The sequence below is a fragment of the Cervus canadensis genome, chromosome X (genome assembly GCF_019320065.1).
Source record: "Cervus canadensis isolate Bull #8, Minnesota chromosome X, ASM1932006v1, whole genome shotgun sequence".
NCBI lineage: Eukaryota > Metazoa > Chordata > Mammalia > Artiodactyla > Cervidae > Cervus > Cervus canadensis.
This window is the reverse complement of record NC_057419.1, coordinates 121,080,259-121,099,799: the sequence shown is the minus strand read 5'-3', so window position 1 is coordinate 121,099,799 and position 19,541 is coordinate 121,080,259. Positions and strand designations below refer to the sequence as shown.

Below are 19,541 nucleotides of genomic sequence, written 5' to 3'. Positions count from 1 at the left end.
CAGGGAAACTATTAACTAAATGTTAATTAATCATTTAATTTATAAACAAGTAAATAAACATTAAATTAATTAAAATTAATTATAAATACATTTAAATAAATTATTAATTAAATGAACTAGTAAGCCATGAAAAAAACATGGAAGAAATTTAAATGCATATTGCTAAGTGAAAGAAGCCAATCTGAAAATGTTACACATTATATGATTCCAACTATATGACATCCTAGAAAAGGCAAAACTATGGAAACAAAATTATCAGTGGCTACTAGGGTTTAGGGATGGTGGAGGAATGAATAGGTGGAGGATGAAGAATGTTTAAGATAGTGAAAATGCTCTGTATTTTCATAATGATTTCCATAATGATTGATACATGTCATTACACATATGTTCAAACCCATAGAATGCCCATCACCAAGAATGAACACTAAAATATGGAATTTGGATGATTATGATTTATCAATGTATTAAATTCATCAATTGTAACAAATGCACTACTCTGACTGGGCATATGATAATAATGGAGGATATGCATGCATGGGGGTAAAGGATATATGGGAAATCTCTGTTCTACTTTCTCAATTTCACTGTGAACCTAACATCACCCTTTGAAAAAGGCTTTATAAAAAGATTGGCTGATTCACGCTGATATATCACAATATTGTAATTATCCTCCAATTAAAATAATTAATTTTTAAAAAGATTTGATTATGCCTGTGCTGTTCTAAGTCACTTCAGTGGTATCCGACTCTTGGCAACCCTATGGACTATAGCCTGCCAGGCTCTTCTGTCCATGGGATTCTCCAGGCAAGAATACTGGAGCAGGTTGCCATGCTCTCCTCCTGGGGATTTTCCCGACTCAGGGATCAAACCTGTGTCTCTTATGTCTCCTGCATTGGCAGGCGGGTTCTTTACCACTAGCGCCACCTGGGAAGCCCAGAAATTAAAAAAAAAAAAAAAAGGTAAATTACAATGTCAGTTTAGTTTCTTAGTGACACTCAACATCTATTTTCTAGTAGGGTTAAAAAGAGAAAAAAATAACAAAAATGTAAATAGAAAAAATTGTGTTTGTAATAATATCAGTGAAACAATTCAGTAATAATGGCAGGCAAATATCAAATTGTGAAGAGTTTAGAGGCTTTCCCTTCTTAACAACAGTAAGTTATTATTTTATTATTAACATAGGAATAACACTACAAAAGCTATGACCAACCTAGACAGCATATTAAAAAGCAGAGACATTGCTTTGCCAACAAAGGTCTGTCTAGTCAAAAATATGTTTTTTCCAGTAGTCATGTATGAATGTGAGAGTTGAACTATAAAGAAAACTGAGCACCAAAGAATTGATGCTTTTGAACTGTGGTGTTGGAGAAGACTTCCTGAGAGTCCCTTGGACTGCAAGGAGATCCAACCAGTCAATCCTAAAGGAAATCAGTCCTGAATATTCATTGGAAGGACTGATGCTGAAGCTGAAACTCCAATATTTTGGCCACCTGATGCGAAGAACTGACTCATTGGAAAATACCCTGATGTTGGGAAAGATTGAAAGCAGGAGGAGAAGGGGACGACAGAGGATGAGATGGTTGGATGGCATCACTGACTCTGTGGATATGAGTTTGAGTAAGCTCTGGGAGTTGGTGATGGACAGGGAAGCCTGGCATTTTGCAGTCCATGGGGTCACAAAGAGTCGGACATGACTGAACAACTGAACTGAACACTACAAAAGTAATATTCCTCATTGGATGACTGAAATAATAATAAAGAATCTGGGGACAGAGAATGCAATGACAGCTAACAGTTGTTATAAACTGTCGAACTTGTAGGAAGTCAAAGGGGCCATCAGAGGGAGGAAGAATGGAAAATATAAGATGAAAAATTGCCAACATTGATAGTATTATTATAGACAAAATGTCATAAAATATTTTTAAGACTGCATTAAACAGACTTTGGCTCTCAGCTTCATTGATGACATTGCATTTGGCTTGTTGTTGTTATTCAGTCACTAAGTCATGTCCAACTCTTTTGCAACCTCATGGACTATATAGCCCACCAAGCTCTTCTGCCCATGGGATTTTCCAGGCAAGAATACTGGAGTGGGTTGCCATTGCATTTGGGTAGGGAAGAGATATAAAATGTTGAGCCTCTAGTATATTTGTTTTAGCTATTAATAATGTTTAATGCTAGGAGTAGGTTGATACATTAGCACATCATCTATGATCCAGAGTGGAAAAGAGGCCACATTCCAATACTGTCATTAACACATGCAATGAGAACTACTGCTATTGTGGGTTGCCCTTTCTTTTTTTTCATAAAAAAGGAAGTGAGTTGATAACTACTAGTTGGTCTGACATGATAAGAACAAAAAGTCTCTAGGTCCAAATGCTCAATAGCACTCGCCTGCAAAACATCTTAAAATTCCAGAAATCAGATATATTTGTCATGTTCTGGTAATATGCACATTTTTATTGGCTTTAGATATAACACCTTTGCTAGAAAACTAATAGCTCAGTAACTTGTTATAGCTGTTTGTTTTATACTCAAGTGACCCATGATTCAAAATCTTAAGGAGATAAGGCAAGTAAATTTGTGAATATGAGAATCCAGTGTATGGAGTGCTGTTCAGAAAAGTCAAAATAAGGAGGACAAGCTAGGTAGCAGTATGTAAATCCTGGGAACCTGGAAAACTTGCCAAAAGAAGCAATGTTTACCCAAAGAAATTATGTAGGAACATTAAAAAAAAAAAAAAAAGCAAAAACTACAGAAGCATAGAAGAATGGGTAACTTTGGGTAATGTTTAGAAACAAAAGCTTTTGAGTCAGCTTGGGTTTGAATGCTAGCTTTTAACAAGGATTCTCTTTCTGACTAAGCTGTAGTCAGAGTTCCCTGATCCCTCTTCTCAACTAAGTCATATACTTGGTCAAGTTCCTTGGCTTGCTAAGGCCAGTTCAGCAATAGTTCTGCCAAGTCAGCTTAGTGTCTTTCCACCCTTGATACCTCACCAAGTTTTTCTTAGTAATTTTTCATCTGCTGACTCCCTCATCCTGCCTATTGACTAAAATTCCCCAAATGCCCCTGTTTTATTCAGGATAAAGTTCAATCTCACTTTCATATTACAATAGCCTTGAATAAAGTTTTTTTTGCCTGTATAAATCTAACTGGTGTAAATATTTTTGACAGTGATGGTTCTGACTTGGAGAGGACCAGATTCACCATTAGACCTTGTACCTCACACCTAGAACCCTAGATGCATTACTTTAAAGTATTTGTCTTCATTCCCAACTGACTGATTGAGGATCCATTGGTGAGTCCAACTCCTGATACAAAACACTAAAAGAACAGATTTTGATTCTTAGGATGCAGAGTATAGTCTTGAGGCTGGGTTAGAGTCCCAGACTTCTGTTTTATGGAAAGGTACCATTGGTTTAGAACCTGGAAGATTCTCGTTGAGGTCTCATTTGCTTAACTTTATTATTATTATCATCATGTATTTAGAGTACTGTTCCTCATTTGGATTTTTTCTATGTACAAAAATCTCATATGCAGAAATATTTTATGGGTAATTTGTAACTTCAGTGGTCTCTTTGGGAGACCTGAAATCTTCTCAAACTGGCTCACCTAAGACTTCTTTCTCATTACCTCTACTCCTTCCATATTTTATGAACTTCAATCTTCACTTTAGCCCCTTTAAATCTTTGATCTGTCCCATTTCAATATCACTGCCCTCTCTGTCCTTTTTTTCCAACCCTGCCAAACCTTTACCATTCTATTCCCTCAACTCCCTACTACCATATGAATATTTTGAGGTTCAAGAATTGCAAAAGCAACTACCTGAGGTTGAAAAAGAGAAAAAGAAAACTGGAAACACACTGAATATTTTGTTCACTTCAAAGGACTTTGGAAACACCCAGACAAGTGATTAGTGTCTACCAAATCCCTCACCTAAAACTTCATCCACAGCCTCCATAGAGAAAGAAAAACTTAAAAGTCTCTTCCAGGTGTTAATATTATTGGAAAGATTTAGCTCTCATACTGAGCAGGTAACTGCAACAAGTCTAATTTGCCAGAAATACAATTCAGATAAAAATAAAAAGTGGCACAAAAATCAGAGTCAAATTTTTATATAGACCAGTGAGTTTTGTATTACTGTGTTTATGCCTGACTCATAGCTAAGACGCTTGCATCCATCCATGTATGTTTCTCCATATGTACATATATATATACATGCTATTTATATGTACATACAAATATATGTATATGTGATATTTTACCTGCCCCCAGATGGCATTAACAATTAACAAATTAACAGTTAATTTATAAAATCTAATACAGAGTTCTATTCTAATTGGCTTACAGATCAGTTCAGTTCAGTCGTTCAGTTGTGTCCGACTCTTTGTGACCCCATGGACTGCAGCACACCAGGTCCCCTGTCCATCACCAACTCATGTCCATCAAGTTGGTGATGCCATCCAACCATCTCATCCTCTGTCATCCCCTTCTCCTCCCACCCTCAATCTTTCCCAGCATCAGGGTATTTTCCAGATAAATAATCACTTCTAAAAATTAAATATTTCTGAAACTCCCAGTGATGATAATAATAAAAGCCCTGAACTTCCAATAATTCCAATATGGAAAAGTAACTGTTCTCATAAAAAATAAGTAAATTTTCTCTTAAATTAAGTAAATCTTTAGCAAATAAACCTAGTTTAATGTTGTAGATATAATAAAAACAGCTATGTGTTCTGAGTTATTAGCATTAATTCAATGCATAGATATATTTTATTCTAATTGGGTTTGCTAGTCAAAAAAGGTAATATTTGCTAGGTGTTTGTTGTTGTTCAGTCACTCACTCGTGTCTGACTCTTTGAGACCCCATGGACTACAGCACGCCAGGCTTTCCTGTCCTTCACCATCTCCTGGAGTTTGCTCAAACTCATGTCCATTGAGTCAGTGACGCCATCCAACCATCTTTCCTCTGTCATCCCCTTCTCCTGCCTTCAGTCTTTCCCAGATTCAGGGTCTTTTCCGATGAGTCGGCTCTTTGCATCAGGTGACCAAAGTTTTGGAGCTTCAGCCTCAGCATCAGTCCCTCCAATGAATATTCAGGATTGATTTCCTTTAAGATTGACTGGTTTGATTTCCTTGCAGTCCAAGGGACTCTCAAGAGTCTTCTCCAACACCACAGTTCAAAAGCATCAATTCTTCAGCACTCAGCCTTCTTTGTGGTCCAACTCTCACATCCATACATGACTACTGGAAAAACCATACCTTAGCCTATACAGACCTTTTTTGGCAAAGTAATGTCTCTACTTTTTAATAGGCTGTCTAGGTTTGTCATAGCTTTTCTTCCAAGGAGCTATGTGTTTAGGGTTATAAAAATAATGTTGGATTGTGATCAAATTAAGTCATTATTCATACCGAAAATTAGTAAATAATAGTTTCATTTTATAATATGTCTGCTTAAAAATAGTTTCTAAAATCTTTTTGGTAACATGCAAATTTAGACTTATGCAAATTAAGTAATGGATACTAACATAAAATACTGAAATGTTTATTGCTGAGTGTAAGTTTATGTACTGCTATCTTCTTATTTTTACATTATACAGAGGCTAAATATATTGGAATCTGGTAAGAATATACTCTTCTTGCTATTGAAAAGCTGTGCTATAAGGATTCTATAAAAATTGCAAGATGGTATATTCATGAGCATTGATAGTCTGCTGAGCAATGCTAATATTTGAAAAACAGTAATTATCCACTTCCTAGTTTTCTCTGTAAAATAAAGTCACTAATAATTAAAAATTATATATTAATGAAACTACTAGGAACAATAAAGACAAACAATTTTCTTTAAGTAAACTATGCAAGGTAGGTAGGATTTTTTTTGACCAAGCAGCACGGCATGTGGGAACTTAGTTCCCCCACCAGGGGTTGAACACATGTCCCCTGCATTGGAAATGCACCCTTAACCACTGGATCACCAGAAGAGACTCTAGGGTTATTTTCATTAAGTAAAAAGAGAGTAATTTTTGTCCTAAAGTGAAGTAAGTGGTTGTTCCAAACTGACAGGAGGAAAGAGTAGGCCAAAATCTGAATGGATATAGAAAGTTGTAGAAAGTTTATGAAAAATGAACCTTAAGTTGTGTGGGTAAAGCTGAATGGGATTGGTTTATTTATATGGTTTTATATTTTGCTTGTTTGATTTAATGAGCTTTAGTATCAACAATATACTGATCCAAAACTAGAGTTTGTTTTTGTCTCTATTAAAATGACTAAATTTTTCTTGGATTACTGGTCTTCATAGTAAGAAATTATAAAAGGGTTTTCTTTACCTTTTGAGTAATCTGACTAGCAAACAAAGATTCTGTGTCTTATCAGAATAATTTCCTCTAGTTAATCTTGATTTTATCCTATCCTTGATTATTTAAGATATTTAATATTAAGATTATTTACCTGTCTTCTCTTTTTAGTAGAGCTATATTTTTTCTAATCATGGTACTTCCTATATTTTCTTTTTAAAGTAGAGATCCTGATGTTGGGAAAGATTGAAGGTGGGAGGAGAATGGGATGCCAGAGGATGAGATGGTTGGATGGCATCACTGACTCAATGGATGTGAGTTTGAGTAAACTCCAGGAGTTGGTGATGGACAGGGAGGCCTGGTGTGCTGCAGTCCATGGGGTCACAGAGAGTCAGACATGACTGAGCGAATGAACTGAACTGAACTGAACTGATGGGACAGGATGCCATGATCTTAGTTTTGTGAATGTTGAGTTATAAGGCAGCTTTTTCACTCTCCTCTTTCACTTTCATCAAGAAGCTCTTTAATTCTTCTTTGCTTTCTTCCGTAAGAGTGGTGTCATCTGCATATCTGAGGTTATTGACATTTCTCCTGGCAACCTTGATTCCAGCTTGTGCTTCATCCAGCTCAGGATTTTGCATGATGTACTCTGCATTTAAATTAAATAAGCAGGGTGGCAATATACAGTCTTGACGTACTCCTTTCCCAATTTGGAACCACTCTGTTGTTCCATGTCTGGTTCTAACTGCTGCTTCTTGACCTGTATAGAAATTTCTCAGGAGGCAGGTAACATGGTCTGGTATTCCCATCTCTTTAAGAATTTTCCACAGTTTGTTGTGATCCACACTCAAGAGTTTTGGCATAGTCAATAAAGCAGAAGTAGATGTTTTTCTGGAACTCTCTTGCTTTCTCAATGATCCAATGGATGTTGGCAATTTGATCTCTGGTTCCCCTGCCTTTTCTAAATCCACCTTGAACTTCTGGAAGTTCATGTACTCTTGAAGCCTGGCTTAAATAATTTTGAGCATTCCTTTGCTAGCATGTGAGATGAGTACAATTGTGCAGTAGTTTGAACATTCTTTGGCACTGCCTTTATTTGGCATTTGAATGAAAACTCACCTTTTTCAGTCCTGTGGCCACTGCTGCATTTTCCAAATTTTGGCATATTCAGTGCAGCACTTTCACTGCATCATCTTTTAGGATTTGAAATAGCTCAACTGGAATTCCATCACCTCCACTAGCTTTGTTCATAGTGGTGCTTCCTAAGACCCACTTGACTTCTCATTCTAGGATGTCTGGCTGTACATGAGTGATGACACCATCGTGATTATCTGGGTCATGAAGATCTTTTTTGTATAGTTCTTCTGTGTATTCTTGCCACCTCTTCTTAATATCTTCTGCTTCTGTTAGGTCCATACCATTTCAATAATTGAGGTAAAAAATAATGACTGCCTGAACAAAGGCACTAGCAACAGAAACTGAGGGAGAGGGTGAGGATATGAGATAAAGAATCATCAGGTGACCTTAGGCAAAGAGAAGCCTTGAGGATTGATATGGGCTTCCCTGGTAGCTCAGCTGGTAAAAAATCTACCTGCAATGCAGTAGACCGTGGTTCAATTCTGGGTCAGGAAGATCCCCTGAAGAAGGGATAGGCTACCACTCCCACTATTCTTGGGCTTCTTTGGTGGCTCAGATGCTAACGAATCTGCCTGCAATGCGGGAGACCTGGCTCAAATCCCTGGGTTGGGAAGATCCCCTGGAGAAGAGAATGGATTGACATAGCATGAAGAGTATTTACATATGACACCTTGTCATGTGAGAAAGGACATAGATTTGTTTTTTTCCTGGTAGTACATAAGAGACACAGATTTAAGGAGAGCAGATTCCTGGGAACCAGAGTTATATAAAAGGGAAAAACAAAACAAAAAGCTAAGCATCTCCTTCATGAAGCATTTCCTGTAGTTGGAGGGATTTAGAATATACTACAAATGAACATTTAAAAATTATCCATACTTTGGGCATGGAATTAATTTAGTCTATTGAAACTTCCTTTCCTTTATCCTATGTCCCAGCCAAATATTTTATTTCAAAAGCCTTATATTTATCTACCTCTATGCCTTTATATATATTTTTTCATTTAATTTTATTAGTTGGAGGCTAATTACTTTACAACATTGTAGTGGTTTTTGTCATAGATTGACATGAATCAGCCATGGATTTACATGTATTCCCCATCCCAATCCCCCCTCCCACCTCCCTCTATACCCGCTCCCTCTGGGTCTTCCCAGTGCACCAGGCCCGAGCACTTGTCTCATGCATCCAACCTGGGCTGGTGATCTGTTTCACCCTAAATAATATACATGTTTCGATGCTGTTCTCTCAAAACATCCCACCCTCGCCTTCTCCTACAGAGTCCAAAAGTCTGTTCTGTACATCTGTGTCTCTTTTTCTGTTTTGCATATAGGGTTATCATTACCATCTTTCTAAATTCCATATATATGTGTTAGTATACTGTAATGGTCTTTATCTTTCTGGCTACTTCACTCTGTATAATGGGCTCCAGTTCCATCCATCTCATTAGAACTGACTCAAATGAATTCTTTTTAATGGCTGAGTAATATTCCATGGTGTATATGTACCATAACTTCCTTATCCATTTGTCTGCTGATGGGCATCTAGGTTGCTTCCATGTCCTGGCTGTTATAAACAGTGCTGTGATGGACATTGGGGTGCATGTGTCTCTTTCAGATCTGGTTTCCTCGGTGTGTATGCCCAGAAGTGGGATTACTGGGTCATATGGCAGTTCTATTTCCAGTTTTTTAAGAAATCTCCACACTAAAGACTCTATCAGAAAATTACTAGAGCTAATCAGCGAATATCGTAAAGTTACAGGATATAAAATTAACACAGAGAAATCCCTTGCATTCCTATACACTAACAATGAGAAAACATAAAGAGAAATTAAGGAAACAATACCATTCACCATTGCAACAAAAAGAATAAAATACTCAGGAGTATATCTACCTAAAGAAACAAAAGACCTATACATAGAAAACTAGAAAGCACTGATGAAAGAAATCAAAGAGGACACAAACAGATGGAGAAACATACCGTGTTCATGGATTGGAAGAATCAATATTGTCAAAATGGCTATACTACCCAAAGCAATCTATAGATTCAATGCAATCCCTATCAAGCTACCAACGGTATTTTCCACAGAACTAGAACAAATAATTTCACAATTTGTATGGAAATACAAAAAACCTCGAATAGCCAAAGTAATCTTGAGAAAGAAGAATGGAACAGGAGGAATCAACCTGCCTGACTTCAGGCTCTACTACAAAGCCACAGTCATCAAGACAGTATGGTACCAGCACAAAGACAGAAATATAGATCAATGGAACAGATTAGAAAGCCCAGAGATAAATCCACGCACCTATCGACACCTTATCTTTGACAGAGGAGGCAAGGATATACAATGGAAAAAAGACAACCTCTTTAACAAGTGGTGCTGGGAAAACTGGTCAATCACTTGTAAAAGAATGAAACTAGAACACTTTCTAACACCATACACAAAAATAAACTCAAAATGGATTAAAGATCTAAATGTAAGACCAGAAACTATAAAAGTCCTAGAGGAGAACATAGGCAAAACACTCACTGACATAAATCACAGCAAGATCCTCTATGACCCACCTCCCAGAACATTGGAAATAAAAGCAAAAATAAACAAATGGGACCTAATGAAACTTAAAAGCTTTTGCACAACAAAGGAAACTATAAGTAAGGTGAAAAGACAGCCCTCAGATTGGGAGAAAATAATAGCAAATGAAGCAACAAAGGATTAATCTCAAAAATATACAAGCAACTCCTGAAGCTCAATTCCAGAAAAATAAATGACTCAATCAAAAAATGCGCCAAAGATCTAAACAGACATTTCTCCAAAGAAGACATACAGATGGCTAACAAACACATGAAAAGATGCTCAACATCACTCATTATCAGAGAAATGCAAATCAAAACCACAATGAGGTACCATTACACGCCAGTCAGGATGGCTGCTATCCAAAAGTCTACAAGCAATAAATGCTGGAGAGGGTGTGGAGAAAAGGGAACCCTCTTATGCCTTTATATTAACCCATGCCATTCCTATTGATGTACATCCTTTCTCCTTACATATAATGTGAATGAGATACATGTTGAGTATGTTTCTTTAAATTACTACAAATCCTAATTTAAAGATGGAGGTGACATTTCAACAGTCCGGCATCATGATTCTACTCTGACATTACTGATTTATGATGTCATTTCACAAATTTACTACCAAACCAACTTCTTTTTATATCATTCTTTCTTTTCCCTCCAGTTTTATTGGGATATAATTGACAAAATTATAAGACATTTAAAGTGTATGTTGTGGTGATTTAATATATGTTTACAGTGTGAAAGGATTTCCCCCATCTAGTTAATTTTCTCTTTGAGTAGTACATTTCTAATATATTGCTTTATTCAATGGTCTTAGAGAACAAAAACTTTAAGTATACCATTGGAAATAATGTTATTCCGGTTTCTTATTGGGTATTTGGGATTTTCCTCATGTTATGGACTGAACTGTGTCCATTAAAAATTCATATGTTGAGACTTAACCAACCCATATATAACTATATTTGGAGATAGGATTTTTAGGGAGGTAATTACGATTAAATAAGATAATAAGTTTGGCCCCTTAATCCAACAGAATTAGAGTTCTTATAAGAAGGGACACCAGAGATCCCTCTCTCCCCCACTCACCTCTGCTCAGAGAAATAGTCATGTGAAGAAACAGCAAGAAGGTGGTCATCTGAAAGTCCAGAAGAGAGCTCTCATGGGAAAAATAAAAAACCTTCTGGCCATTGATATGGGACTTTCAGCTTCCAGAGTTGTATGAAAATAAGTATCTGGTGTTCAAGCCACATTGTCTGTGGCATTCTATTATGGCAGTCTGAGAAGACTAAAACAGAACTTAATGCTGTGAATGGGGTGCTGCTATAACAAATACTTAAGAATGTGTAAATGACTTTGGAACTGGGCATTGATAAAGACTTGAGTTTACAGACAAATAATAGAAAAAGCCTACATTGTATTGAAGTGTCTGTTGGATGTTAAAAGCAATTCTAGAGAGACTTAAGACAGAAATGAGGAACATGTTATTGAAAATTGATGGAAAGAGGATCTTGTTTTAAATGATGAAAAACTTAGCTGAACAGTATGCTAGTGTCTTGTGGAAAGTAGAACTTGGGAGCTATGAAATTGAATATTTAGCTGAGATTTCTAAGCAAAGTATTGAAGATGCAGTATTGCTTCTCCTTTCTGCTTATTATAAAAAATGGGAAATGAAAGACATAAATTGAAGAAGTTGTTAAGTAAAAAGGAACATGAACTTGAAATTTTGGAAAATTCTCAGTTTATCCATTCTACAGAAAGTGTGAAACTATGTTCTGAATATAACACTAAGGACGTGGTTGAACAATCATTTGATAAGGAGGCTACTCTGGATATGAATTGGGCATTTCAATCAAAGCCAGGAAAGGAGGTGGGATTATACTACCAGACAATACTATTTTGCACCAAAAGGAGCAGAGAAAAATATAAAAAAGCTTCTGGATTTCTATAGGATGGGTGAATAGAGCTCTTTGGCTGTGAAGGAGCATTATTCTTCAAGAAGACAAGAATAACCACGAGGTCATTTTGATTGCCAAAGCTGCCTTCTTGGTTTCAAAGGCTGGGGTCACTGCCTCCATCTCACCAGGCTGGGATGCTGCTGACTGGAGCCTTGCAGGCAGGGCTGCCACCTAGGGGCCCTGGAGTTGATTTTACTGACCCAGTAGGCCTGGAGGACAGAGCATTGAATCAAAGATCCATGGCTGATTCATGTCAATGTATGGCAAAAACCACTACAATACTGTAAAGTAATTAGCCTCCAACTAATAAAAATAAATGGAAAGAAAAAGATGATTATTTTTAAGACTTAAGATCCAATAAACACATAATTTGCAAATACTTTCTCCCATTTTGTAGGTTGTCTTTTCATTTTGTATATGGTTTCCTTTGCTATGCAAAAGCTTTTAAGTTTAATTAGGTCCCATTTGTTTATTTTTGTCCTTATTTTCATTACACTAGGAGATGAATCCAAAAAGATGTTGCTGAGATTTATGTCCAAAAGTATCTTGCCTATGTTTTCCTCTAAGAGTTTTATAATATCTAGTCTTACATTTAGCTATTTAATCCACTTTGGATTCTTGTGTATGGTATTAAAGAGGGTTCTAATTTCATCCTTCCACATGTAGTTGTTCAGTTTTTCCAGCACCACTTATTGAGGAGACTGTCTTTTCTTCACTATATATTATTGCCTCCTTTGTCATAGATTAATTGACCATAAGCGAGTGGGTTTATTTTTAGGCTTTCTATGCTGTTCCATTTATCTATATTTCTGTTTTTGTGTCAGTGCCATACTATTTTGATTACTGTAGCTTTGTAGTATAGTTTGAAGCCAGGAAGCCTGATTCCTCTGGCTCCATTTTTCTTTCTCAAAATTTCTTTGTCTATTCAGGGGCTTTTGCATTTCTACAAAAAATTTTAAATGTTTTGTTCTAATTCTGTGAAAAATGGCATTGGTAGTTTGATAAAAATTTCTATGAATCTATAGATTTCCTTGGGTAATATGGTCATTTTGACAATATTGATTCTTTCAATCCAAAAACACAGAATATCTTTCCATCTGTTTGTGTCATCTCAGATTTCTTTCATCAGCATCTTACAGTTTTTAGAATACAGGTCTTTTGCCTCCTTAGGTAGATTTATTCCTAGGTATTTTATTCTTTTTGATATGGTGCTAAATGTGATTGTTTCCTTAATTGCTCTATCTTTTGTTGTTACTGTATAGAAATGCAAGAGATTTCTATGGATTGATTTTGTATCCTGCAACTTTACAGAAATTGATTGACGAGCTCTAGTCGTTTTCTGGTAGTGTCTTTAGGATATTCTATGCATAATATCATATCATCTATAAACAGTGACAGACAAGTGATTAATTACTAAAATGTACAAACAGTTTATACAGCACAATATAAAAAAAAACAATCAAAAATGGGCAGAAGATCTAAATAGACATTCCTCCAGAGAAGACAAACAGATGGCCAAAAGACCCATGAAAACATGCTCAATATTGCTATTAATGAGATATCACCTCTCACAGGTCAGAATGGTCATCATCAAACAGTCTACAGATATTCCTGCCCTGCAAACAGTCTCATCTGTACCATCTTTCTAGATTCCATACATATGTGTTAATATATGGTATTTATTTTTCTCTTTCTGACGTACTTCACTCTATATAACAGATTCTATGTCCATCCACATCACTAAAAATGACACAATTTCATTCCCTTTTATGGCTGAGTAATATAAGTATCACATCTTCTGAGTATATATGTACCACATCTTTTTTATCCATTCATCTACTGATGGACATTTAGGTTTCTTCCATGTCCTGGAAATTGTAAATAATGCTGCAAAGAACACTGGGGGGTACACATTTTTTATTTGAAGGAAACTGCTTTATAATGTTGTGTTGGTTTCTGCTGTACAACAGTGCTAATGTCATATATATATATATATATATATATATATATATATATATATATATATATTTATACGCACACACACACACACACGGTGTATCCCCTCACTCCCCTCCCCCACATCCGATCCCTCTAGGTCATCAAAGAGCGCCAAGCTGGGCTCCCTGTGTTATAGAGCAGCTTCCCACTAGCTATCTGTTTTACACAGGTTAGTGTATATATGTCAGTGCTACTTTCTCAGTTCGTCTTATCCTCTCCTTCCCCTGCTGTGTCCACAAGTCCATTCTGTACATCTGCTTCTCCTGTTTACATGTGTCTTTTTGAGTTAAGAAGTTGCTGTATAGCACAAGGAGCTCAGCTTGGTGCTCTGTGATGACCTAGAGGGATGGGATGTATGTATATATTTAATGTAATAAGCAAGACAGAAAATGATAAATGTCATATGATATCATTTATATGTGGAATCGTAAAAGATTAAAAAAAGACACAAATGAACTTATTTCCAAAATAGAAATAGACTCTCAAAGAAAGAAAACATACTTATGGTTACCAAAGGAGAAAGGGAGGGAAGGAGAGGGATAAATTCTGAGGCTGAGGTTAACATATACACACTACTGTAAATAAAATAGATAATCAACAAGGACTTACTGGATAGCACAGGGAACTATTCTCAATATTTTCTAATAGCCTATAGGGGAAAAGAATCTGAAATAGAGTATCTATCTATCTATATGTATATATCTCTATCTATATAGACATATAGCTGAATTACTGTGCTGTATACATGAAACTTACACAATATTCTAAATCAACTATACTTCAATAGCAAAATTTTAGGAAATTATCTAATGGAATTTGCCTTGGAAGTTTTTAGACTCACTTGTGACCTGTCACCTCTTTCTTCTTTCCTATTTCTCCCTTTTGGAATGAGAATGTCTATCCTATGCCTGTCCCACCATTTTATTTTGGAAGTACATAACTTGTCTGGTTTCACAGATTCACACCTGGAAAGGAATTTGGCCTCAGAATGAACTATTCCTCAAATCTCATTCATACTTTACTTAGATGATAATTTACATGAGACTTTGGAGCTTAGGCTTTAAAGTTGATAATGGAATGAAGACTTCAGCGCTTAATGTATTTTTCATGTAGTAAGGACAAGATGCTTGGGAGACTTGACAGCATAATATTGTAGACAGCATATATATGGGTCTTGTTTTTGTATCCATTCAGCCAGTCTGTGTCTTTTGGTTGGAGCATTTAATCCATTTACATTTAAAGTAATTATTGATATATATCTTCCTATTGCCATTTTCTTCATTGTTTGGGGTTGATTTTATAGATCTTTTTTCTTGTATTTCTTGACTATATTAAGTCCCTTTAACATTTGTTGTAAAGCTGGTTTAGTGGTACTGAATTCTTTTAACTTTTGCTTGTCTGAAAAGCTTTTTATTTCTCCATCAGTTCTGAATGAGATCCTTGCTGGGTACAGTAATCTTAGTTGTAGATTTTTCCCTCTCATTACTTTAAATATATCCTACCATTCCCTTCTGGCCTGCAGAGTTTCTGCTGAAAGATCAGCTGTGAGGCATATGGGGTTTCCCTTGTATGTTACTTGCTTCTCCCTTGCTGCTTTTAATATTCCTTCTTTGTATTTAGTCTTTGTTAGTTTGATTAGTATGTGTCTTGGCGTGTTTCTCCTTGGGTTTATTCTGTATGGGACTCTTTGTGCCTCTTGAACTTGATTGACTATTTCCTTCTCCATGTTGGGGAAATTTTAACTATAACCTCTTTAAATGTTTTCTCATACACTTTCTTTTTCTCTTCTTCTTCTGGGACCCCTATAATTCGAATGTTGGTGAGTTTGACATTGTCCCAGAGGTATCTGAGACTATCTTCAGTTCTTTACATTCTTTTCCAGCTCACTAATTTGTTCTTCAGTTTCAGATATTCTGCTATTGATTCCTTCTAGAGCATTTTTAATTTTAGTAATTGTGTTGTCTCTGTATGTTTATTCTTTAATTCTTCTAGCTCTTTGTTAATTGATTCTTGCATTTTCTCCATTTTGTTTTCAAAGTTTTTGATCATCTTTACTGTCATCATTCTGAATTCTTTTTCAGGTAGTTTGCCTGTTTCCTCTTCATTTATTTGGACTTCTGTGTTTCTAGTTTGTTCTTTCATTTGTGTAGTATTTCTCTGCCTTTTCATTATTATTTTTTAACTTACTCTGTTTGAGGTCTCCTTTTCCCAGGCTTCAAGGTTGAATTCTTCCTTCCTTTTGGTTTCTGCCCTCCTAAGGTTGGTCCAGTGGTTTGTGTAAGCTTCATATAGGGTGATATTTGTGCTGAGTTTTTGTTTCTTTCTTTGTTTTTCCTCTAATGGGCAACGCTGAGGGAGGTGGTACTCCTGTCTGCTGATGATTTGGTTTTTATTTTTGTTTCGTTGGAGAAGGAAATGGCAACCCATTCCAGTATTCTTGCCTGGAAAATGCCATGGACAGAGGAACCTGGTAGGCTACAGTCCATGAGGTCGCAAAGAGTCGGACACAACTGAGCGACTTCACTTTCACTTTTCACTTTCACTTTGTTTTGTTTGTTGTTTAGATGAGGTGTCCTGCACAGGGTGCTACTGATGGTTGGGTGATGCTGAGTCTTGTATTCCAGTGGTTTCCTTTGTGTGAGTTCTCACTAGTTGATACCCCCTAGGGTTATTTATCGGGTAGCCTAGGGTCTTGGAGTCAGTGCTCCCACTCCAAAGGCTCAGGGCTTTATCTCTTTGGTAGAACAGGTCCACACAGCTTTCAATCCTTGAATGTGATTCTCGATCAGGTTAATCATTCTTTTCAATCCCCGTAAGACATGGCAGATTCCATGAGACAATATTTGGAGTAGATAATGTTGTTTGGAGTCTCTGGCAAGCAAGGAAGTCACAGGACAGAAATCTAGGATTCAAGCAAGCTACAGCATAATATTATGGACTGAATTGTGCCCACCCCCACCCCAAATTCATACATTAAAGACTTAATCACCAGTGTAACTGTATTTGGAGATAGGGCCTTTCAATAGGTAATTAAGATTAAATGAGATAATAACAGTGGAGCTATAACCAATAGGGTTAGTGTCTATAAGATAAGGGGAAGAGATAGTATGTCTCTTTCTCTCTTTCTCTCTCTCTCTGCACACAGAAAAATTCATGTGAGGAAACAGTGAGATAATTGTTTTTTGCAATCCATGAAATGAGACCTCACCAGAAACCAAACCCTGCCAGACCTTGATCTATGATCTCCAGAACTGTGAGAAAATTAATTTCTGTTGTTTAAGATATGGAGCCTATGATATTTTGTTATGGCAGCTCAAGGAAACTAATACACCATAACTTTTCTTTTCCCTTTTTGCTTTACTTTATAAAAGATAGTCTCTGACTCCCTTTCCCATGTCTATATCTTCTAAAATCTTTTATATATATGGTTAAATAAATGAAGAGATTTCCTCTAGATAGAACGTTTTTAAACATTTTCCCTTTTATATTGTTTATATGTTTATATTGACTATTCATATTATAACATGTTTATATTGACTATGTTCCTTCATGTTATTTTAAAAAAATTGTCATTCATAAACATAACAAAAATGATATTAGAGAAGACAGAGAGTGGTAATATCTAGCCATTTGGGCTTTTGGTGGTGTTGCAGTTCAATTCAGTCACTCAGCTATGTCCAAGTCTTTCTGGCCCCATAGACTGCAGCACACCAGGCTTCCCTGTCCATTACCAACTCACAGAGCTTGCTCAAACTCAAGTCCATTGAGTTGATGATACCATTCAACCATCTCATCCTCTGTCATCCCCTTCTCCTCCTGCCTTCAATCTTTGTCAGCATCAGGGTCTTTTCCAATAACTCAATTCTTCACATTAGGTGGCGAAAGTATTGGAGCTTCAGCATCAGTCCTTCCAATGAATATTCAGGACTGATTTCCTTCAGGGTGGACTGGTTGGATCTCCTTGCTGTCCAAGAGACTCTCAACACCAAGGTCTTCTCCAACACCACAGTTCAAAAGCATCAATTCTTCAATGCTCAGCCTTTATGGTCTAATTTCACCTCCATACATGACTACTGGAAAAACCATAGCTTTGACTAGATGGACCTTATTGGCAAAGTAATGTCTCTGCTTTTTAATATGCTGTCTAGGTTGGTTATAGCTTTTCTTCCAATAAGCAAGTGTTTTTTAATTTCATTTCTTTAGTAACCATCCGCAGTGATTCTGGAGCCCAAGAAAATAAAGTCTGTCACTGTTTCCATTGTTTCCCCAGCTATTTGTCATGAATTGATGGGATCGGATGCCATGATCTTTGTTTTTTGAATGTTGAATTTTAAGCCAGCTTTTTCACTCTCCTCTTTCACTTTTATCAAGAGGCTCCTTCATTCCTCTTCACTTTCTGCCATAAGGGTGGTGTCATCTGCATATCTGAGGTTATTGATATTTCTCCTGGGACTCTTGATTCTGGCTTGTGCTTCATGTGGCCCAGCATTTTGCATGATGTACTCTGCATGTAAGTTAAATAAGCAGAGTGACAATATACAGCCTTGATGTATTGCAGTAGAGGGCATGTATTGCTCTCTTGGAAATCTCACAATAGAGATTAATATTGGAAGGTACAGTGCCATCTGTTAGAAAAGCAGCAGAAATTATGAAGAAGTCCTGTGACCAACCATTTAGGAAAACAACTATTATACAGTAGTTTGCTTAGTAGCTTTGTAATTTTCTGTTTTTATAGAGGGAAAATAAATTTTCCATTTTCTGCTTTCATAGAGGGAAAAGAGATATTTTCTATTTTCATCCTGAAAGATATTTTTTCATCTTCTTAAAATGCCAACCATCACCAATATAACCATCAATATATTTCTCTTTGGTGTTGTAGATAGGGAGTTTAATATCTCACGTACAATTCACTTTCAAGAGATTAAAACATCTATTGTCAGACGTTTTCACTATTTTCAAAGAAAGGCTAAACTCAGGTACACTGTTCATATTATAAATTTATTAAACAATTGGTTAACTGCCTATGTACCTTTTTATCACCCATAAATTAAGAAATTATATTTTCTGTCTCACTCATGCACAAGGGCTTCTAAGGGATAGAGAGGCAAAGTAAGCAGTTTTTGCAATACTGGAGCAGAGCTCCTATGAAGACATTCAGAAACATAAATCTATGTCTTCAAACATAGCTTAGTCTATAGATCTAGGATTTATATCACATTTTTTTTTTTTGTCACAAGGCAAGAGTCTTAATCCCAACTGATAATAAAGCCTTGTGTAAATCTCAAAAGGATTCTAGAGCATATTAGCTTTCTATTGGTGTTAGCAACTTCAACCAAATATTCATTTATTTGCTCATAGTTCTGTGGGTCAGTTCAGGTAGGTTCACCTGGCTTCTCCACTCGAGGTCTCACAAAGCTGAAATCAGATTGTTAGCTGGATAGTCTCTTACTTGGAGGTCTTGTGGAAGAATCCAAAATCCAAGCTCATTTAGATTGTCGGCAGAATTCAGGTCCCTTGCCATTGTAGGATTGAAATGCCCATTTTCTGGCTATCTGCTCTAATCTTATAGAGGCCTTTTTCAGGTCCTTTT

General features: G+C 36.4%; 1 long non-coding RNA gene across 1 annotated transcript in view; it reads right to left on the bottom strand.

Annotated features, from left to right (window-relative positions):
* Positions 1 to 7,099: 7,099 nt before the first annotated feature.
* Positions 7,100 to 19,541, bottom strand: part of LOC122435991 — a 29,324-nt gene continuing 16,882 nt past the window's right edge. The window contains exon 3 of the long non-coding RNA XR_006267762.1: positions 7,100 to 7,139. This is a non-coding gene — a long non-coding RNA (uncharacterized LOC122435991). The remainder of the gene's footprint in view (positions 7,140 to 19,541) is intronic.